The sequence below is a fragment of the Anas platyrhynchos genome, chromosome 1 (genome assembly GCF_047663525.1).
Source record: "Anas platyrhynchos isolate ZD024472 breed Pekin duck chromosome 1, IASCAAS_PekinDuck_T2T, whole genome shotgun sequence".
Classification (NCBI taxonomy): Eukaryota; Metazoa; Chordata; class Aves; order Anseriformes; family Anatidae; genus Anas; species Anas platyrhynchos.
In genome coordinates, this window is record NC_092587.1 from 78,817,019 (window position 1) to 78,828,837 (window position 11,819).

The 11,819-nt window shown below is 42.0% G+C and overlaps 1 protein-coding gene across 1 annotated transcript in view; it reads right to left on the reverse strand.

Annotated features, from left to right (window-relative positions):
* Window positions 1–11,362, reverse strand: part of LOC101801566 (very long chain fatty acid elongase 4) — a 47,134-nt gene extending 35,772 nt beyond the window's left edge. The window contains exon 1 of the mRNA XM_038166797.2: window positions 11,081–11,362. The gene's annotated coding sequence lies outside the window, so the exon portion shown is untranslated. The remainder of the gene's footprint in view (window positions 1–11,080) is intronic.
* Between the last annotated feature and the right edge of the window lie 457 nt (window positions 11,363–11,819).

Genomic DNA, 11,819 nt, shown 5'->3' on the forward strand with positions numbered 1-11,819 from the left:
TTAGATAGCTGAAGCACAGGAAATACAATGCTATTTCCCCTCCTTGTTACAGGAGGCCCACATGGAGGAAAATCTAAATACATCTATGCTTATACTTGGCTGTGTTTTTGTCCCCGGAGATACTGTTCTATGTGATTGTTTAAGATACTGCAATAACAGGTGCTCCTATCAGAGGTTACTCTCCCTGCAGCAGGAGAAAACAGGACCAAACATATGCTGGCTCTTTGTCTGCCATTGTCTATATATGGTGTATTAGTTCAAAACACCAGTCACTTTACTCAAGGCAGCCAAAACAATGATGGTGTGCAAAGGTGAGGTCTCTGTAAATTGTATACCTTTGTCTGTGGCCAGAAAAGTAACCTCTGCCCAAAACAGCTGGGTACTCCTTTTCTATGGCTATCCAACATTTGAAAATAAGTGGAAATCATTGAACTAGATAGGAACACTGACAATATGCTCTTGGAGATACTAAATTTAGTAATATATATTTAATGTTAGGTCATTAAGATGATGTTGAGCTGGCTTCACCCTCATAAATCATATTTCTCATTACTTTACCTAAGTGGATTGTTCCAATTGTGTTTCAATAATATTTCATAGCCTACGCAAAGCTGTCCCTCTATAGAACAAGTTATCTTCTGTACATTTGATTTCATACTGTCTCCTTTAAGTCCAGCTTTGCCTAATATTTCTATGTCTCATCTGATAGCTCCCAGATTGTTTCTGAGATGATAAATGTGAGGGGAAAATTTGTATTCTTTCTAACAACAAAGACGTTCATGGTTCTTCTGCTTGTAGAGTGCTTGACCATCCTTCCTGGAACCCTATAGAATCGATCATCCTCATTATTTTAAGATTAATTCCAGCATTAAAACCTAATTTTCAGGAAAACTCAAAGTGGTTTGAGAAAATGGAAAAAAAAAATATATAGAAGATGAACCAGGAGGCTTGATCCACTGGTAATGGTATGGCAGAGGCCCCATACTCTTTCAAGACAAATACATGGATGATAATCAATAAGTACTGAGGAGACTAAAGAAGTAAAATCTATTTTAAATAGTGGCTATGCCCAACAGAAATATTCATTTTTTCAGCCCCAGTGCTCCTTCAAGTAGCACAAGTGTATCCCCAGTGGCACTTCAACCTTCCTGGGTTCTTCTCATCTCCATGCTGAGAAAGGGACAGATCACGTGAGAAGCATCAACATGATGAAACTGGAGTGAAAATACTAATTGAGTGCCACTTGGTAAGTGCTAGTTTCAAACAAAAAAGCTAGTTTGCTGGTAAAGCTGATAACCTGTGCCAACACATTGAAGTTGGGCTGTTCCAAGCGATCTAGACAGAAGTGTCTTTTGGAATTAGCTGGACTCAGTACTAAACAAGCCTCTGAGGCTGCTTATGAAGGCAGAACAACTTCAGATCACAAAGGAAAAACTTGGCTTCCAAGTTGAATGGATGTTCAAGTCTGCAAAAGGAAAGTGGAGAACCAGCCACTTCTTTTAGAGACACAGCCTCAAGCTACTAGCTTCCATGACTGTATGACATGACATGATAGCTAACGAGTGCAACAGACCTCCAGGTTCTTGACTGTTAAATAATGAAGCTGACCCTCACTGTTTGGTGCAGTATCCTAAGGCAAGAAGGCTCACACAGTAACCACTTTCATTTCTTTTTCTTCACTGCTGTTTCCAGTCTTCCTTTTGCCTAGAAACCAAGGTTTGTTAATGGTCTCAGCAGCACATTACACAAGCTGTCTATCCTTTGTTTCCTAGAGGAACTCCTTTTAGTCTGGTGATGCTCATATTCTTTGTGAGTGTCCATCCTCTGCCCTAAGAATAAGGTCTATGCATGTTTCAAGAATTGTTTAGGTAGTACAAATTATTCTGGCAGATTACAGCATGAGGCAGGGAATCACTGATAACAGAGTGAAATGCATGTGAGAGGTGTTGGATGGAAAAAGACTAGGACCAGAAGAGCAGGCCCAGGAAACAGAAAGCTGCAGAGAGCCCTGAGAACAGAGTCAGAGGCAATCTGTGTACAAAGCAGAGCTGTGCTTAACAATAACCACAAGAGCAAACGCCTAGGGCACAGAAGAGGTGCTCAAAAGCAAGGAAGTTCTGTCTTTTGTGCTGTCTTTCTTCATTGCATCTGCTCTTCACATAATCATACCCACCTTTCAGAAGTTACTGGCAACACACTCCCCCAGAAACACCTCTTTCACATCTGTTTCCATCAGCACTCCTCTGGGACTCAGCAAGACTTGCTCAAGGGAGACAGATAACCACTGGAACTGTTTGTCCTTGGTATTCTTGGGATGCAGCTTACCACATGTGAAAGCATGACAAACTCTTGCATTCATAGTGACACCTGGCTCACCTGGGACTAAACACACCTTCAGTGTCTGCTGGTGTGATGCCCACCTATAGCTCAGGATCAGACAGAAGCGTGGGGGTGGTTACATGCTTGGAGGCACTTCCAGTGACACACACATACGCACACAAAAGAAAACTCAGAGAGGAACATCTGCCACCCACTGGGAGCTGCTTGCTGCAGCACAGTTGCTGTGAATGCCTCCTCTCTGCTAACATGGAACAGGTTCAAAGTGGGGGGGGTTGTTACAGGTCAAGAATACAGAAGCAGAAACAAGGCAAAGCTAATCTACGGGGTATTAGAAGAAAGAGATGTGTAATAAAAGGTCAGCTAGTTCAAGAAAATGCCCTTTGATGTTTCAGATCTGCCTGACATCTGAGAAGCCAGCTGCTTTATGGGGCTGGCAAAAGGAGCAACTGTTTTTCTCAGGCTCTTTTCTCCATGGCTGCTGCATGCAAAGCAAGGCATTCAGCCAGCCCGACCTGCTTTGAAAGATCTGCTTGTCAGGACAAGGGCATTCCAAGTCCTACAGCATCAGTGCAGTCGGTGCTGGGGAGACACAGACATATTTTAACAGAAAGAGCCAGAATTCATTCTCATTCCTGTTCCCCTTCCATTCAAGATCATAAATGCAAAAGAGCCATGTTGCTGAGCTACTACTGTTCTGCCTCCCCAGCTCTTTTTTTTTTTTTTTTTTTTTCACCCAGCAGCAGCACTGCTGAGGGTGTTAAATCACAGAATGGTTTGGGTTGGAAAAGACCTTAAAGTTAATTTAATGCCACCCCCCCCTGCCATGGGCAGGGACACCTTCCACTAAGACCAGGTTGCTCAAAGCCTCACCCAGCCTGGTCTTGAACATTTCCAAGGATGGGGCATCTACAACTTCTCTAGGCAACCTATTCCAGTGCCTCACCACCCTCATAGTAAAAAATTTCTTCTGAATACCTAATACAAATATACCCTCTTTTAGTTTAAAGATGCTACCCTTTGTTCTTTCACTATACTCCCTGATAAAGAGTCCCTCTCCTACTTTCTTGTAGTACCTTTAGGTACTGGAGGCCTCATTTTTATCATACCTAAGAAACAAAGGATGCCAGCCAGCCTAAGGAGCCATGTCACTTAGATGGGAGAGAACTCAAAACCTTTGCAATCCTACTTTTTGTGGCACAGCCTTAGTGTTGCTAACCAACTCAAGGGACTGGCTTCAAGGATTCAGTGCTACATATAAGCCAGAAGACTGACATCTCACCACCTGACCTGGCTTTATTCAGTGATCATGGCTTAATATGCTTTGGGCATGACTGTACTTACACGTGGGAAAGGCACAAGAATCTCATATCTAAGCCAATCCTTCATTATAAAGGCACTCACTGGCTTCTCAGCTGGTGGAAGGGAAGGGAGGGAGGCAGATGAAACCCTGTCATTTCAGCTGCACGTACCTGGAACCACGTAATTCTGCAGAGGAGATGGTATTGGACACTGCCAAGAAAAGGACTTTGCTGTACTAAGGTTCCTCTGAATTAGATCTGTTTAGGGGTACAAAAAGTGAGTTGCTGTTACAAAATCTCTCCTATCCACAGAGCTCTAGGTAACATTTTCCTCATGACTCCCAATCTTCTTAGTCCCCCTTTTTTGACAGAGGGTGGAAGAAAACTGTGATTGACTTTAAAACACAAACAGATGCACACTGCTGCCAGCTGCATCAATCCCAAGGCTTTTGCAAGGGAAATCTTTTCTGAGGGACTACATTTAGAAGAGAAGAGGAATCCATTGCTTTGTTCCACTTTGTAAACTGCTCCAGTCCTGCACTGAGAGCTGCATCATGGCTCATCTCAGGTCACATCATCCGCAACACCAGCATCTGCAAAGTCATCTAGATTTGGCTGCAGTCTGCAGTGCTGAACTGAAGCACAGCTCCCCAGCTCCACAGTCACTGTGCATTAGTGCTGGCAGGGCAGCAGGGAGCGCAGCAGACAGGGAATCAAGGCAGACTCACTGTGACCTTACAAAGTCAGCAAGGCTGTGGTGGAAGGGAGCCAACCTCTTGCCTTTCTGTCTTCTGTGAGTAAGCCTCCAATAGCTGGGCACAGAGAGTGGCACCTGTCACAGCCTCCATTTTTAATTCCCCAGTTGCTCTGCTCCCTTTTCCCCCCATCTCTGATGGAGGACAGGAGAGGTTACTGGATCACCTGGTCATTTTCAGCTGTCATCATGATCCTGAGCACCCTGATTTAATTCTAGGAAGTGGATTTGGCCCAGCTTCAGAAGCCAGGGAGTCAAGATTGACAGCAAATCATTCCTCTACCCCCAGACTCATATCACGTGCCCCTGTAACTCAGGCAAACATCTCTAGATGACTTGGATTTCTAGCCTATTCCTTTAGAGGTGACTGCCCCTTGGTCTTAATAGAAAACTTCATCACAAATGGCCCTCCAGGTAGGAATTTCTAAGCAGAGGACTATAAAATAATGATCACACTTTTCACAAAAATGAACTACAGTGGCATTATACATAAACAAAATGAAACAAGCAGAATAAAAATAAAAATAAAAAAAAATAAAAAATAAAAAATAAAAAAAAGTAATCATACCTGGATTCACCCAGGATGTCAGTATTGCACTGGTAATTAAGCCAAGTCTCCACAGTTTATAGAACAGTAATAAAAATTGATTTGTTCTTTGATTCCCTACCTCTTCTAACCCAAATTAGCCTGAAAGGGATGTGTAGATGGGTGTGTGAAGCCATTTCATATACCTATAGCCCCCATATCTTGTGTCTGCTCTTAGGCTTATATAAGGAAAAGAGACAGATGAAAATCTCTGAAATGGCAGCTGCAATGTAGCAGATTACTTTTTCCTCTTCTCACACCGACACAAGAACCCTATCTGCTTAACCAGGGAGCAACATTTTTACTGATAGATGCTGCTTTTACAGATTACAGTCAAAAGTCAGAGCTGATATTGTCTAAGGAGGTAAAAGTCTCCACATCAGCAAGTTGCACAGTCCTCACCACTGGCAAAATAACGAGGAGCTTGGGATGTACCTGGTAGTGTTTGTCAAAAGAGAGAAAGCTACCCCTACTGTGAGTATAGGCATCACTCCTACTACAGGAAGTGGAACACTAGGGCAGGCCTTCTAGGGACACGAGGATTAGCTGGGACAGATAAATATGACAGTAATAGAAAATGAAATGCAAGCCATTCATTGCAAATTTAATTCTCCTCTTAGTGATGCATGTCCTTTTCATTTGCGAGGCTGATGCTGTCACCAAGGTCACAAATGTGCTGTCAGCTGCAGCAAACTGGTGGAAAACTGAGCATTTCTGAATATATCCTGGATTTCTGATGGCTTCTGCAAGTGCCTGCCAGGCACTTCCTTGTCTTGTCACAAGCCCCACTTGTACAGCTAAAGAAATTTTATTCATTTAGGGTAGAGAATATATCCCTCTTCCTCCCTAGCCAAGAGAAACTCTCCCTGCACAGTGCCAACACAGAGGGTTTAGAAGGGGTGAAGAACATTTCTCCCCTGGTTCTCTGGTCTTAAAAGCACACCAGTGGCTGAGGTCTGTGTTTCTTGCCAATAATCCAGCTCTCACACCAAATCACAGAGCTGGTCCAGCCAGTACCGTACCCAGTCTCCAACACTGGTTTGTGCCAAAAGCTCTACAAGAAGCTGTGGAGCAAAGAGGTGCTAGAAAAGAATGCCAGTAAAATAGCACTTGTTTCATTCTGAGACTGTACCACTCTGAAATGTAAGAATATTGCTGCAGTCGTTATCTGCCAGCACCACAACAGTGCAAAAATCTTACTCTCTGTAGGCACACTTTGGAATGGGTGGGTTTCACCATCTGTCTGCTCTACACTGCAGAGAGCACAACTCATCCTGCACATGCTCTGACATGCAACAGCAGATAGTAATGGCTCCAGCCCCAGCTCAGAGTGGGCAGATGCAAGAAAATGGGATTTATCAGTTCATCACTGTGTTGCTTTAGAGCTGCACTGGTATAGATCCACTGAATTCCACAGCACTGAGCTAGAATAATACCTTACTGGATCTGTTGTTCCTTCCCTTCCCCCTGCACTCACTCTTCACTCAAGCTATGACTTTCACATAATGGCCTATAGACAGGGAGATTTACAGAGCAAAACACTGCTAGAGATGGCAGCTTGGCAAAAGCTTCTTCTTTCTCAGTGAAGCCACTTGTGAAATGGATTGGGGAACTAGCGCATCAACCACCTGCAATAACGCTTAGCACCTAGACAGTGATGGTCATCCAACAAGCGAAAGTATGGGGCTTCTCTTCCCTCTGTGTGTTGCTTTCCAGCTCTTTTAGCTGAGGGCAGGAAATGTTACCTGTACATACTGAAAGGACCAAGGAGGGCAACTAACAGGAATCATATTTTCTGACTCTCAGACTATTCCATGTCTTACAGACATGATTAACTATTTATTAAACCAACACACATCTGAGCTAAAGGAGATGAGGCTGGCCATCAGGTCTTCTTGTCTCCATCAAACTTGTCCCAATGTAATGTAAGTGGATGATGTCAAAGACATCAGAGTCAAACACTGCCAATTTTTCTCTTAGCAACCCCGACAGTTGCCAAGAGACAGCAACTTGCTGTTACTAGGGTGACACCGGGTACAAAAGCCACATGTCGCAAACACCCACCTGCAAAGGAATGCAAGAAACTCACCTTGACTCCCTCATCTCATCCTACAGGTGAGGAAGTAGGTAAGGAACAACTCCTCTAACGTGACAGAAATGATGCCAGGATAAAATAAGCTCAGTGTCCCTGACACCTCCAGCCTAAGAAGAATCCTGGTCCCCTGGACAGATCACCAGTAAGCTTTGTACTGCACATCCAGGCAGCAGCAAGAGGATGTTGCAAGAATGGAGGACCTGGTTGACATGAATGCTAAGGAAAGGTTACAGGTTTCATAAGGAGGAAACAACAAATACAGGGTGTCAGAGGTGTACTGGGACATCCAGAAACACCATCACTGAAAATCAACACACACAAGAGGGAATAGAAGACACGTGCTTGGGCTGATTGAATGACAGTGCTGTGTATTCTGCGAGAAGTAACAGCAGGGACAGGATACAATATTTTTGATTCTTCGTTGTTTGCTTGAAATATTTCAGTTCCTGAACTTTGACACATAAACCTGCAGGACCATGTAAATACCAACTCGTTTTGAGGCATCGACCATTCAGGCTATGGATTAAAAGAACAAACACCCTGCACAACCAGAGATAGACAGCCTGTATACTATAGTGGATTATTTGCCTTGTTCAGCAGTTTGAGGTTTCCCACTGTGCCACCATTATCACAGAAAAACAACAGGATAGCATCCCTCTTAGGAAAACGGAAAGGAGGTTGCCTACACTTCCTCCAGTCTGTTCATGACCCTCAACACTGCAAACCCACAGCCTCACACAGAATAGTTACATGACTCCATTTTTGACTTCGCAAATGTGTTAATTTTGTCTTCTCCTGCCTCAGAAGAAACCAAGTGTCAGTCCAGAATGGACCTTTTGGAGAATGATCTATATCTATCTGCTAGTGGAGCTGTGAATCTTGACATCAACACAGATTTTTGTCCCCTCTTACCAGAAGCCAAGTTCCCTTTCCTGGCTATAGAGAAAGAAAAAAAGGTCTCAGATGTTCCCTCCCTGGCCTAAAATTGGCTGACTGTAGCTCACACTCCAAGGACAAAGTAGGTGAAATATAAAATGGGTGGGAGTATAGAACCACCAAAATGTCCACTCTTCCTTATCACCAGTCTGCGTGGAAGTAAGTCAGGATGAACACTGCATTCTAGCAGAATGTGTGGTGCAAAGTCCTTCCATCCTAGTAACAGAACAGAGGGGCATACTTTGCTCTTAGCTCCATGCAAAGTAGCACATATCCTTATATCCTACCCAGCAGGTGAGGTCAAATGCTACAGAAGACTTCAGACCTGACACTTTAGCACACATCACAGCCATGAGGATTATTTCAGTCAAAGCAGATACTAAGCTCTGATCATCTCGTTCCAAATTATAGATTACTGCTACATGAGCCATGAAGGGGGCAGAAGAACATGAAAAACAGCTGACAACAAATCAAGCCAAAACATTTCTCTCAAAATGGAGAATGATACAAAAACTGTGTGTTTTGTTTGTTTGTTTATCAGTTCAAATACTGGTTAGGAACATTTCACTCAAAACTCTTAACAGAAAATGCAAGCAAAATATTTTTGATGGAATCTACACACACACCAAAATAATAATAAAAAAAAAATGACCTCTTGAAGTCACATAGATTTCAATTTCATCTGTTCATCTCATCACAAAGCACTGTGAGATGTATTCAGATAAAGTTTTCACTTCCTGAAAGCTATTCAGTTTTGAAAATATCAAGAGGTGGAAATACTTCCATTGGTCATTTCCTCCATGTGATAACCACCAGTTTCATAATAAGCCCTAATTTTCTATGCACTTGGATGCAAAAGAAAACACTAGATCATTTGGCCTAAACTATCAGAGAGCATGAATCTATACTATCCAGTCCATTATATTAAAATTATTAGAGTATTTCAAAGACATCCATCACTAAGACCATTTATTATTTACTCAACTCTGGAAAGCTATGAGCCTCTAACTGCAGTTGAGGTCATCAGTGGCATTCTTCTTCCATCCTATCTGATTGAAGAGAAATAAAAATCCTGGCTAGTCTTTCTGAATGCGGGAACCATGCCATTTCACCTCACTTGATGTTTCCAACAAACCTATTTATGAAGCCACACAGCCTACCTCTGCCTTGGGACAGTTGGCTAGGAAGATGATGAGTAGTCTGGAATTACAGTAAGTTTTGATATGGGGCATGGTTTGTGTTAGGAAATGTGAGTTCCTTCACATGACTAAAATAAGCAGACCTGCATGTCATGGTCACTGTAAAGCATAGTATTACAGATGATCACCAGAGAAATCAAAGTATTAGATATTCGAAAGAGACTTAGAACAAAGATATAACTAAATTCAATTAGAATGATTTTGCTTCTTTTCAGTTTAGCCCCAACTTGAACAAAATCAATGTCTAGCTTGAATATTCAAATACCAAACAAGGCACAGTGGAACTGGCATTTATATGGTGAATGGAGCTCTGATATTTAAGGCAGACTCACTAAGGAAAAAATTATCTTAGTGAGAAAAAATCTTGAACAGATTCCTTGTGATTCACTGTGTTCTTCACTCCATCTGTTTCCCTTAATATCTAATGTAGCTACACATTAACCTCACATTTTAAGAATGAATTATGAAAGCTATAGCCAGCTTTATACTCTCCAGAGAAAAAGCTCCATAATGCTAAGCTAAAAGAAGTTAACACTTCTAAGTGGTATCTTTCAGTGTAAACCTGTCAAACTCTCCCAGCAGTACAAGCCTGGAACGCTAACCTGCTTAAATATGCAATAAGTTGTGTCTACTGTTTGCTTCTTCTCTATTTCCATTTCTTTGTTTTTACTTTATTTTTCCCCAATGCTTATTTTCTACAAGTGTGCTAAACCTAAGGCCTGAGCCTTTCATCAGCCCTGCAGTCAGAAAACTCCAGCAGGCTGCGCTGTCAGGAGCTATTGCTTCTCCTTGCTGCACACTATTTGCAAGCCCAGCCTGAAGCTATCTCAGCTGCTGGCAGCTGGGAGGTGCTGCGAAAGCAGTGGGTATTATTTCTGGGCTGGAGTCAACGAGCGCAAGCAAGGCCTAACACAAAATGCTGATGAAAGAGAAGAATCACAGAGGTGCTTTGCAGCACAGTACAGCTCCAGGAGACGTTGCATCAGGGGCAGAAGCTTGCAGGAGGCAACTTTAACAGCATTCTCTGATAACATCAGAGGAAACTACTTCCAGCACAACCCTGACAATCCAGGACACCTGGTCTTCTCAAACTTGCCTCTTTATTTAACGCAAGCCCAGAACCCCACAGCACACCCAGCTTGTGTAGGAGGAAGTTCTGTGACCTTTGGGGAATTTTCTGCTCCAAGAAATCTCATAATTAGCTGTCCAAACCAAGATTAGGACTCGATCTTAGTTTTCAGAAGAAATATCCTCTCCATGAAACTGCGTAGTTCTTGGCTACCCAAAGCAATGGAGCACCATAGAAAGTCACACAGTACCCTTCATTTTTAAAGAAAATGGATTGGTATTGAGTGAAAACAGCCAATTTGTGTTCTCCTTTACATACCTTGTAATTATGGTTGGAATAAGCTGAAATTAGACAGCTGTATATTGCTAAACAAACCATAATTAATGTTGTTTGAGATACAATACAAATAGACTCACCAAACAAGTTCACTTTATTATTAATATTGTTTGTGACACAGCTAGTCGTGGTGAGATTCAACTGTCTTAGCTTCAGGCATTTGATGTGGCTGCCTAGGCTTTCAGAGTCAATGAAAAGTACCAGATGCTTGTACAATACATCCCATTTCCATCATAATACAGACACCTCCACTAGACCAGATAACTCATGCTTTTTGTTTCTGGATATCATGGGAGTTGAGATAGCATGCTCAGAAATAAATGTCTGTATTTTTGCTGTAGATACCTACAGGTAAGTGAGGTAAGTCTCGCTGTGTCTGCCTCTGAGATTTACAGGAATGTTCTGATCAGTTTTTATCCCTGAAGTTATAACTAAATGCTTAAATTACCATAAGCTGATATCCTTACCTTCTTGGAGACTTCGGAATTACAGGTTCCATCCAGGGCATTTCATATCTTCCCTTTCTAATCCCCACTTTAGGAAAAGTTACTAATTGTGAGAACAAACTCTTTCATAATACTTTATGTAGGAGAAAATATTTTTGAGTACTCGGTTTAGATTAACGTCACTATCAGGATGCTGTTGCTTTCCACTAACTCTTGTCTCACAACACTGTTATAATGGTTTTAACAATATCTTCCCCTAGACTTGAGCCAACAAAGCACCCAGGCCTTGAACAAAGCCTAGTATCTGTCTGCCATCTTGTCACAGCTACTGCTGATGAATATTGATTATTAGCTAATTAGCCAATTGACACCCTCCCAGTTTTATTGATGTTTTGTTTTTTTTTTAAGGAGTTTATCATGAGATCTGTCAGACTATTCAAGAATACTTCATTAACATAGCACTAATACTTGAACACTTTTGATGAATAATAACATACAAGACAAATCTCTTACCACGCATTCTTCCTACTTCCCTCCTGGGGTGACAAAGCCCAGCAGATGATGCTTCACAAATCTGTTTCCTTTCTTCACCCCAGAGATTATATCTGATTGTATCTAATTTTAATAAAGCAAACTTCACTAGAAATAAGGCTAAAAATTAGAAAACATACTACTTTTTTTTTTTTTTTTCTTGGTACACTGAGAGACAATCCAAACCAGCTTTTCAGTAGTCTTGGAAGGTGTCAATCAGAAGAGTTAA